An 11,612-nucleotide genomic window follows, 5' to 3' on the forward strand; every position below is an offset into this window, starting at 1 on the left:
CCTCATGTGGACTGACCAATGAGGAGAGGGTCTTAACTTGAGGCCCTCTCTTCATTGGTCAGTCTGCATGAGACTGACTCAACCGCTCTTAACTGACGTTCAAAGTCATAGGCAGCGAAGCGTCTCTGTGCAGCGCAAAAGCCCGGGTGGACAGTGTGTTTAATGACCGTTTTTCCATTTCCAAACAAGAGGACAGGGGATCTGTGCCTATGACGTCACACTATGGCAACGCCACACAAACCACGTTGGGACCCATTTTTTGTAAGAACTAAATTAATATCAGATTCTGCCAATGAAGGGGCTCTAAAACAATTCATATGTGAATATTTAGCATATTTATTGCAAAATCTCATTTTTCTGCTTTAGTGCTGCAACAAGGTTTTATTAATAATAAATTATTATACCTTTTGTTTTACTACAGCATCGGTAAGCTTCCTGTGCACAGATTATTAAGGACGCTTGTTTCAGCTGTGAGATTAGACGATAAGATCAATGAAAGAATAAGTTGTCCCACACTCCATGGAAACTTTCAGAGAATCCACAAATAGTGGCTTTCAGATGGTTTTGTTACTTTTTACAAGTTTAGAAAAGCAGCAGATGAGACAGCATGTCTGATAATTTAGTTTTTCATCTGATAACATGTCAGTAATGTCTGAGGGGCTTTTATAAACACTGTATAACTAACACTACTGGGCAGGTTATGAATTACACAGAGGCTTGGGGAGCCCAGTTTTGGGGTGGTGGTGGTGGTGGTGGTGGTGTGTGTGTGTGTGTGTGTGTGGGGGGGGGGGGGGTCATTTTGCCTTGGCCCCCAAAATGTCTTGAGACGGCCCTGGGTGTGTGACTGAGTTATGAAGGTGATCCTAATAGTGTCAGATGTATAAATATTACATGTGTATAACTTATTGTTTTATACAGGTAAAAACGCATATTGGGGATAAATCTACCTATTTTACTTTTCAACACTTTTTTTGTTTTCTTGTTTTTATTTAACTATTTTCCTGTCCTGTCTGTCTCTCATCTTCCTGCATCTCCTCTAAACTCTCCAGAAAAACTGCTGCCTGGATTCTTACTTTTTCACCTCATCAGTTACTTCTGAGCAGATCAAAGGGATCTCCTGACCGCAAAGCGGAGAGCGCGTTTTGATGCTGCGTCAGTGAGGTGAAATCACCGCAGCACAAGTGAAGAGCTCCGCAGTGACAGAGCACTTCAGGCAAAGATAAGACAGAAAGTAGAGAACATGTGCAGACATGAACGATCGTGTGTTCATTATAGTTTTTTGGTTGCGCCACTTTGAGAATGGACCGTGCGCTGGACGCAGCAGTCTGGATCGCTGCGCAACAACGATCAGCGCTCTGCTGCTGTCTGTGCTCTCTGCTCAAAAGAGTCCATAAATTGTGTAATATAGGTAGAAAACCTTTTTCCGGCTCCCCTGGATGTGTAGGATATACAGCTCCCCCATAATTCGATCCCTGCTCCTGGATGAAAAGCCGGATATTTTCACAAGAACCCCCAGTCCGGACGCCCGGACAGAGAGTGAACAGTGGACACGGTCCATCTCCTTTACTTTTTGTATTGTTTTCTCTCTGTAAACATGCTGTTAACTTGCTTTGCACATCTTCTAATTGAAATCTGTCTTTATCATATATATATATTATTTTTTCATAAGCTTGCGTTTGGTGCCCCTTCCCCGGCGTGGTGCCCTACGCGCTATGCGTGGTGTGCGTGTGCGGAGCGCTGGCGCTGGGTGGAGTCACTGGTTACTCTAGATCTTAATGCCTGCTGCCCACATCGACTATGACCCCCTAAAGCCTTTTGCTTACTAAACATGGCTTAGTTCGGCTAAACTTGACTCAGCTTATGGTTTGCTTTTCCAAGTCAAACTGAGACTCTAGTGGGTGCACTCGTCAACGCACTGGGAGGGGTCACTCATGGCATATGCAATCTTTTACTCAACACAAGAGTACTGAAATGTGTTTACTGAAGTCACATTTTTGGACCAGTTAGGTATGCTAGGAAGCACATCAAAGCAGCCACTGAAATACAGAACCATGTTGTTGGAAAAGGAGGTCCAACCAGACCAAAACCCATCCAAGTCACGCCAAGAAGTGCCGTTGGAAAGCCTCTTTAGTTTTCAGGCAGCAGCAGCTGAGGAGGTAGAGTGGGTTGACCAGCGAACAGAGGATTGTGGGATTGATCCCAGCTCCCACCAGCATACTCTGCTGTTGTGTCCTTGGGCGTGACACTTCACCCTACTTGCCTGTGTTGGTGGTGGCCAGAAGGGCCTGATGGTGCAATGGGAGCCCTGCCTCTATTAGACTGCCCCAGGACAGCTGTGGCTACATAGTGGCTTACCATCAACGGCAGGGTGTGGGTGCATGAAAAATGGAAAGCACTTTGAATGCCTTGAAACTGTTATATACCGTAAATCTAATCAATTATTGTTATTATTATTATTTTTATTATCATTAGCTTGACTTGGAAAAGCAACCCACACTGAACTGACTGTGACTTATTAGAGACTGTTGCATTTTGGTGCTACAGAAACATTGATGACTTTAATGGGCTAAAATCTTTCCATACAGGATAAATATTTCAGCACCAATGGAAAACCTGAGGGACCTGGATATCAGAAACTCTACATCTACCTCTACTGGAGCGTTGATGACAGCCGTAAAAACTGTGGAAGAAGGCCGGTGTAAAGATATCCCAGATCCGTACCACCTAGGCCAAAAGTGCTGCAGCATCTGGAAAAGAACAACTTAAATGTGTAACAGCTTCATTCCTCAGGCAATAAGAAGGCTAAAAGCCCTAAAAAATTGATGTTAGCATACCAACGACCCATTAGACAGACCATAAATCAAATAAAATGTGGTTTTTAAGTGTGAATATGAACCATTTCACTTTTTATTACAGTATGTAAAAAGGTTATTTCACAGTTTTCCACATAACTTCATCTAAACTTCATTCTACATGACACCGATAGCCATGCTACGAGAATATTTACTTTTTCTCACACACACACACACACACACACACGCACGCACACACACACACACACACACACACACACACACACACACGTATTCGTTTCTTATAATTGTACTAGGTGAGGGTGATAATGAGCAGATAGGAGTGTGCATAAGTGACCCTGGTAAAAAAAAAAAGTGATAAGTAACTGATAAGAAATGTTCTCATGACAACGGATGTTTCAGATAAAAATCACGGACACGAGCTCTGACATTGGCTGTTACAAAAGACAGTGATGGATCAAACTAAATTCCTTCTAGGTAAAAGGAAAACGTTTTTTATTTCAGTTAGTTCATTTCTCAGTGAAACCCGCAACCTTGAAGCTACTAAAAACATCAATGTTGCTATTTTAGAAACAAAAGTTACTACAAGCAGGAAGACTATGTTGCAAATATTCTGCAACATTACTCATAAAAATACCAAAAACATGCTGTCAGTCTGAATTCTTTTGGAAAATCAGATGCCAAAAATATTAGGATAAATGTTGCAGAATAGTTCCTTCCAGAAGAGTTAGGTGGGTAAAAAAGGCAGAAAAACACCAAATTATATCAAATGCTTTCCTAAAATGGCTCGTCTTCCAGCCTTCCGGAATATTTTTAGTCCAGACCACTATTTGTGGAACTTACATTCCGTCTGATTTTTGTTTGTGGAGACGTCTTTAAAACAGTCACCGGTTCAATAAAATATCCGAGGAAACAGAGAGCAGCGCTTTACTGCCTCCATTATCACACGTGATGAAGCAGGTGGAGCACGTTTACAGTTGAAAGTTCATTCTATCATTCCAGCGTGAACCTTTAGCCGACACGAAGATCCAAAAACTGATAAAAGTTTAAAAAATCTGAATCACACTTCAAGTTTAAATTGTTGTCTTTTTTAATAATTAGCTATGTGGAAAATAATTAGATCATTTATAATCATATTTGGTTTCTAATAGATATGTCTGGGAACTTTTAATATAAGGGGCTAAATTTTAACTAATGGCACTAATTTTTATATAAGATTGTGAAATGGTTTCCCCTCACAAGATGGAGAACACATATATAAGTTAATAATGACTTTAATATAACTCACGATGACAGCTGTACCAGAAAATGTTGATTTTTAAAATGTTGGCAGCCTCGTCTTTTTTTGTCAGCCACAGGAGACCTTTTGTTTTTCCAACTTCAGTAAGAATGTAGATTTAAAGGAATATTTGGCACCTTTAAATTGTGGTTCTTTAGCTTAGAAATCTAGACAAACCTTAGCAGTGGCAAAAGATTTTCCTCTGCAGGTTGATCTGACCTCACTTTATTGTTGCCTCAGCAGGTCTACCATTGGCCTGAACAATTTTAAGTCTGGCCAATCACAGAACTCTCTGTTTGTAGGGAGACGATGGGCAGGCATGGGGAGCCTAAGTCACTTCCGTTGTCGGTACAGGATCGGCTCGGGGTCCTTCGACTGCCGATGACGTCAAAGTAGTTGATTGGCTCAACATGAAGCTTACGGAAGTTACGTTATGATTTTGATTGGTCAGAACAAATTTGCGGTCATAGTCTTAGCGGTTGTAATCCTGTAGTCCAAAAATCATCACTTTTTGGAGAAAATATGTTTGAATTTCTAAAGGAAATGTAAAATATAAGCAAATGATAAACGGTGACCCTCAAAAGCTCTTGATGTTGATGAAATGGGGCTAAATTAAATAAAAGAACTTTATAGCAATATTTTGAGTCAAAGAATGTATTTAGATAACAACTAAGGAAATATACAGACGAACTCCACATTAATACAAACAGATGTGGCTTCACATATAAGAACTGTTCTATTTTTTGTCAGTCCGATGTTGGTTTTATGCAGTTTCACATTCTTTACAAAACAAAGATAATATGGTGTTTTATTAACAAATTACAATTATAAAGAAAACATTTCGGCATTAACAAACAAGAATTTATTAACAAAACTGCTGATGTCTTGCAAAACGTGTGTGTGAAAGCCGAGTAGATTTGCAGTCATGTGACGTCATCGGCAGTCGAAGGACCCCGAGCCGATCCTGCACCCGAGCAGATCCTGTACCAACACCATATCACGGGTCCCCGGAAGAATGAAAAAAATGAATGCAAGTCAACTGGGCTAAAAACGCTATTTTCTAAGTCCGCTTGTTTTGTGCCATGGATTTCACGTATGATGTCCGTGAATGTTAAAGACACATTTTGATACCAAGAGTGTGCTTATTTTAGAACGGGGGGAAAGGCTATTTTAGGTTTTGTGTGAAAATAAGTCCAGGACTATAATGCGCTTCACGAAACAGGCACGGAGAAAACTGAGGGAAAAAAGGCTGCAAGTTCAGCAAACTTCCCACAGGAGGAAAGAACCACCATAAATCTGGTCATTTAGTAAGTAGCAGCTACTTTGGGGAGAGGAGATTATGTGGTGATGTCACATATGCGACGTGCTGATTTCTTGTTTGTAGTCATGCTAATTACAAACTTTTACAAGCTAATAAATTTTTAAAGTATGTGACTGGCGTGGTCGAAACACCCATCATTACTTTTCATTTGAATTGCAGTACAACATGTGTGATCCCAGGGCATAAGGCTAAGCGGAATTAGAAAATAGCATTTTTAGACCCGTTGACTTGCATTCATTTTTTCTTTCTTCCAGGGACTCATGAGGCGAAGTGACTAAGGCTTCCTATAGCACCAGAGCTGCGATGCAGAAAAACAACAAAGATGGTGTCAGCTCAGGAACTGCATCCCATGACTGAGCTCTGCCTATGGCTTGTGGCCAGACTATATATTTACATATATAGGGTGGCCTGCCAGACTACAAAGGAGCTCCATGGGGGTAAGCGTGGGGACCAGATACTTGTCCAGCCCCTTTGCCTGAATTTTCATTGGTGACTTTGGGGTTTTCCCACAGTTTAAAAACATCCACATTATTGCTCCAGAACGGACCTTATAGGAGTAAGTGTGTGTATTTTGTGTGTATTTACATTTGCGATGTGAAAGACTGGCCAGTAAAGATGGCCAAACTGGACTACAGAAGTACTACAAGGCTTCTGGGACCTTATAAAAGGTGAAGATGGAGCAGAAAATGGAAGGAAGTGGAAGTGAACAATGACAAATTCACTAATAAACTTCATGTTGTGGTTAGACCAAATGATTTTCTGTTCAAAAGGGAAAAAATGTCTATAATGTCTCATCTTGGCCTTTGTGATTGTTACAATTTCCACAGTCGCTATAGAGGCAGAAATTGGGCCCAGGTCTATTTGTTTGACACGCTGTCTGCGTCTTATTAATTCACAGAGGTGGAATGCTTTTGTTCATTTATTGTTACAGGTGACTCTTAATTCTGTTCTAATCCTTAAACATAACGTGACTATAAACAAAATAAAACTAACTGAATTGTGATGTGATTAACTGAACATTTGCAGTCAACAAAAACTACGGCTGCCCAGCCCTCCATCTGTCAAAATCACCCGGTGACAGAATGACAGCTCCTTTTAATTCCGACCGCCCACACCCATGTGACCCTTATTGCGTCAACATGACAAAAGGCGAAATAAGAACTGAAACCCAATTATCAACTCCCCAAGAAAAATTATGGCTCCTACAGTGATGTTTTATGAGCTATAGCTCAGATTATTAGCTATCTATATTTTGAGTTAATCTCATTTAGACATTTTCACCCTTTGGTCAAGAGAAATAAGAATTCTCATAAGGTAAGAAAGGGAAGAAGGCAGCTGATTTAATGTTCCACGCCCATGTGCTGTGATTAGCCGGTGGTAGACCCAAAGGTTGGAGCCCCAAACATTCCTAACTGAGATCAGTTATAAAGTCATGATAGGACATGAGCCACAGCATGTAACTGATAGGTGTTCAGTGTGATATATTTATTTAGACTGGTTTTCAATGACGTTGCAGCTGGTGTGCTGATTCAAAAAACATTATGTTCTGACCACAAACCACTGGAGGCAACATTCTTGTGGTCTCATTTCAACCAACTTTCAAGAGACAAAGCAAACTGAGCAGTGAACAGGAAACTGTAATTAGATATTAACACTATCACTGGTGTCACGCTGGGCAGTAAAGTTAGGATGAGGACAACAAATGGCAAGCACTGAGAGAGAGAGAGAGAGAGAGAGAGAGAGAGAGAGAGAGAGAGAGAGAGAGAGAGAGAGAGAGAGAGAGAGAGAGAGAGAGAGAGAGAGTGTGTGTGTGTGTGTGTGTGTGTGTGTGTGTGTGTGTGTGTGTGTGTGTGTGTGTGTGTGTGTGTGTGTGTGTGTGTGTGTATGTGTGTGTGTCTCACGGGCTGTTTTTATTCTCACCATGTTTTTAGGTCTAAGAGTCTGCAGGTGGGCGTGTACGGAGAGCAGCAGCAACGGCCAGCTGCAGCTCATCTCCAATCATCCTCCTGGGTGTATTGAAGGAGCTAACTTCCTCAACACTCTTGCCGGATGATTACTCAACCTGGGTAGTTCGAGCCAGATTAAAAAATTTATTGTCAAGCTAAGACTAAGACGTAGACTAAGAAATGTTTTGTAATGCAGATTTCTAATAGACTAGGACCAAGAATAATCCTTCCTCTTATCCCTTCAAGGAACCATCTCCTCCAGCCATCACCAAGAACTTCTCATCCGCTCCACTTCATGCAGCTCCAACTCCTGGCTGTACGCTCTCCACCACACCCCTACCGCCTAACCCTTTTAAGCTCACCAAACAGGAACTCTGGATCTCGTCTTCATCAAGACCCCTTTGCAACCCATCTTCATAAGACCAACCAGTGCTCCTTTGCACGCCCTCTAGCCACCTCCTTACAGTAAGCCTAGACCTTCAGTTATCCATCCCATCACCTCTCATGGATATTAACCTTTTGTCTCTCCTTTAGAACATCCTGGTACTTCCTGCATCAGTTTGAGCAGCGCTTTTAGTTCTCCATTCTAAAATAAATTATTTATTTTCTTACCCCCCGTTTCCGTCTCTGATTCTGTATGTCGTGGGTCAAAAGAATACCACAGAACATGACAGAATCATCCGGCCAAACGCCCGACCCCGTCGCAGGATCAATTTCCCCCACCATCTCTGAAACCCTCGCCAGCCATGAATCAGCCATACAATCCCTGTTAGAACAGCTCTCCAATGCTAACCAATGACTGTTTCAGATGGATACCATGTTGCGCCAAGTCCACACACAACTAACCACCCCGGGACCCCCCCTCCTCAGAAACTTCCGCCCCGGGCCCCGGGCCCCGGGCCCCGCTGTCTCCACCCCAAGGCACTTCCGGGGTCTGCAGCTCAGTTATGTTTCCGGGTCGCGGACTCACCATCTCCCAAAACTGTCTCCGGTGAGTACGACAAAAGCCGGGGATTTTTACTACATTGTAGACTGGCATTTGAAAGATCCCCAGATTCTTTTGTTAACGATTCCGCTAAGATATCATATATAGTGGGTCTACTCCGGGGCAAAGCCTTGCAATGGCCGAAACAAGGAGTCACCGAGCTAGCTTTCTCCAAGTGCCGTTAACTGACTTTTTGTCTGACTTTAACTTAAATTTTGGAGACGTTGAGTCCCGAACGGAGCTGGCTAAGAAAATTTGGAACCTACACCAAGGACATCAAACAGTAACAGATTTTGCTATAGAATTTAGGACTTTAGCAGCCAACTTCTCTGGGAGCGGTGACATGTTGAAGGGAGCTTTTGTCCAAGCACTAAATGATCGCATTAAAGATCAATTGGCTTACTGTCAGGAACCATCAACCCTGGAGGAACTTATTTCCCTGGCCATTGTCACGATGAGAGGATGGTTTGGACCCAAAATGCAGTTACCCAGGATGACACGAGGCAGGAGTAGATGTATAAAGGCAAATCCTTTTATTTTAGGAAGAACCCCAAAACTAACATAAAATCCAAAAGGGCAGGAAGGCAAAGTCAAAAATCAGGAAATCCAAAAACACAAGAGGAACGAGCAGACTGAGAATAAATCACGCTGACAACAACAATGGACCGACAAGAACAATGAGACAAGGAGGGCTTATATAGACAGGGAGGAGCAATTAGGGAAACAGGAAGCAGGTGTGTGGAGTGAGGCTGGAGGGAAGGCAGGTGACAGCAATTATCTGGATGGGGAAGAGAACCAGTGGAGGGCAGATAAACCTAACACTATATAAAACACAAAACTAAACCTAAAGACTAAGGGAAGAACTCACACAAACACATACACATACTGACACACAAACTCATACACACATACAATGAACTGGAGAACAAGAGGCTGGGGCTATAACTTAAGACACACAACAGAGATGCAGACAAAGGACACATGAGGGCGCTAAGAGAACACAAAAGGGAATCCAGAGAGGGATGGAGAAACATTAGGAGACACATGGGGAGAGACGCAGACAAAGGACACATGAGGGCGCCATGAGAACACAAAAGGAGAACCTGGAGTGGGAACTGGAGGGGCTGGGGAACAAAGGGACACAGAACATGACAGCCATATGCATAGACAAAAGACTAAGAACGCAGTGGGAGTGTCTCTTTTGCTTCTTCAGCACCGCGCCGAGCTCCTTCACTCCCTTATCGAGCTCGCCCCCAGGAACCACCATCTCCTCCTCCCGAAGAGCCCATGCAACTTGGATGGACTCGACTGACACCGGAGGAATGGCAGCGACGTCTAAGAGGGGGCTTATGTTTCTATTGTGGACAGGCTGGTCACCTGGTCTTCAACTGCCCCAGCCAGTTAAACTCACCAGCTCGCCGGTAGGATCGAGGTTACAAGTGGACGGTTCTTCAAATAGTGCTGACCCTCGATGCTCATTGCCTTGTACAATATTTTATAACCACAACTCTTCTGTTTCCTCTGCTCTCTTGGATTCAGACTGATCAAAACCTGTTGGACCAGGCCTTGGTGCACTCACTCAAGATCCCCACATCCTTTCTTCCTACCCCCATCAAGGTCTCCTCCCTCGACGGCAACTCCTTGACCACTATCACCCACCAAACGGTCCCGGTAAAATTCCTGGTTTCAGGAAACCATTATGAGGTAACATCCTTTTATGTTTTCCCTTCCCCTCGGTCACCCGTGCTTCTTGGTCATGCCTGGTTGTCCCTACATAATCCTCATGTAAATTGGAAGACAGGACAGATTGAATCTTGGAGCCCGTTTTGCTTGTCACACTGCCTACAGTCTGCCTCTCTCACAGATCCTGAGCCCATCTCCTCCTCAGTTGCCCTGCCAGACCTGACCGAAGTACCCAAGGAATACCGTGACCTTCACCAGGTATTTTCCAAAGACAGAGCTACATCCCTGCCCCCACATCGACCTTACGACTGCAGTATAGACCTATTCCCTGGTTCCACTCTCCCCTCCAGTCGTTTGTACAACCTATCCAGACCGGAGAGGGAGTGCATGGAGCAATATATCTCTGAGTCCCTGGCTACGGGTATTATCAGACCCTCCACTTCACCCCTTGGCGCTGGGTTCTTCTTTGTATCAAAGAAGGACGGGACCCTACGTCCCTGCATTGATTACAGAGGTCTAAATCAAATAACCATTAAAAACAAATATCCCCTACCTCTTCTCTCCTCAACCTTTGAACCTGTTCAAGATGTAACCATCTTTACAAAGTTAGATCTCCGTAGCGCCTACCACCTAGTCAGAGTTTGTGAAGGAGAAGAGTGGAAAACTGCTTTCAAGACACCCATGGGACACTTTGAATACCTGGTGATGCCTTTCGGTCTGACTAATGCCCCCGCTGTTTTCCAGTCACTCGTTAACGCAGTATTGAACGACCTTCTAAACAAGTTTGTTACGGTCTACCTGGATGACATTTTGATTTTTTCCAAGTCCCCTGAAGAACACTCTCACCACTTCCGTGCCGTCCTTCAGCGACTATTGGAGAACAGGTTGTATGTCAAGGCAGAAAAGTGTGAATTTTATGTAAGCTCTGTAAAGTTTCTGGGCTTCGTTCTAGAGAGCGGGCGTCTCTGCAATGTTTTCTTGGTTTTGCAAACTTTTATCGCTGGTTCATAAAGAACTACAGACAGACAGCAACCCCCCTCACACAACTCACCTCTGTGAAGAAACCCTTTGTATGGACTCAGGAAGCTGAATGTGCTTTTCAGGAACTTAAGGAAAGGTTCACTCGGGCTCCCATCCTCACTCGTCCCAACCCTCAGTTGCAGTTCACCTTGGAGGTGGATGCCTCAGATTCAGGAGTTGGGGCAGTGCTATCGCAGACCTCCCCCACTGATCATAGACTACAGCCTTGTGCCTTTTTCTCTCGGTGACTATCTCCAGCGGAACAGAACTATGACGTGGGAGACCGGGAGCTACTGGCCATAAAACTAGCACTTGAGGAATGGAGGCACTGGCTTGAGGGAGCAATTCATCCCATCATCGTTTGGACAGATCACAAAAACCTCTCCTATCTGAAAGTAGCTAAGAGACTTAATCCAAGACAATCACGCTGGTCCATGTTCTTTACCCGTGTTAATTTCATGATCTGTTTCAGGCCTGGAACCAAGAACGTGAAGCCAGATGCCTTGTCCCGTCAATACTCCTCTGACCGCGAACCCGAACCAGCAACCATTCTTCCTCCCTCCTA

The sequence above is a fragment of the Nothobranchius furzeri genome, chromosome 11, assembly GCF_043380555.1.
Source record: "Nothobranchius furzeri strain GRZ-AD chromosome 11, NfurGRZ-RIMD1, whole genome shotgun sequence".
Classification (NCBI taxonomy): domain Eukaryota; kingdom Metazoa; phylum Chordata; class Actinopteri; order Cyprinodontiformes; family Nothobranchiidae; genus Nothobranchius; species Nothobranchius furzeri.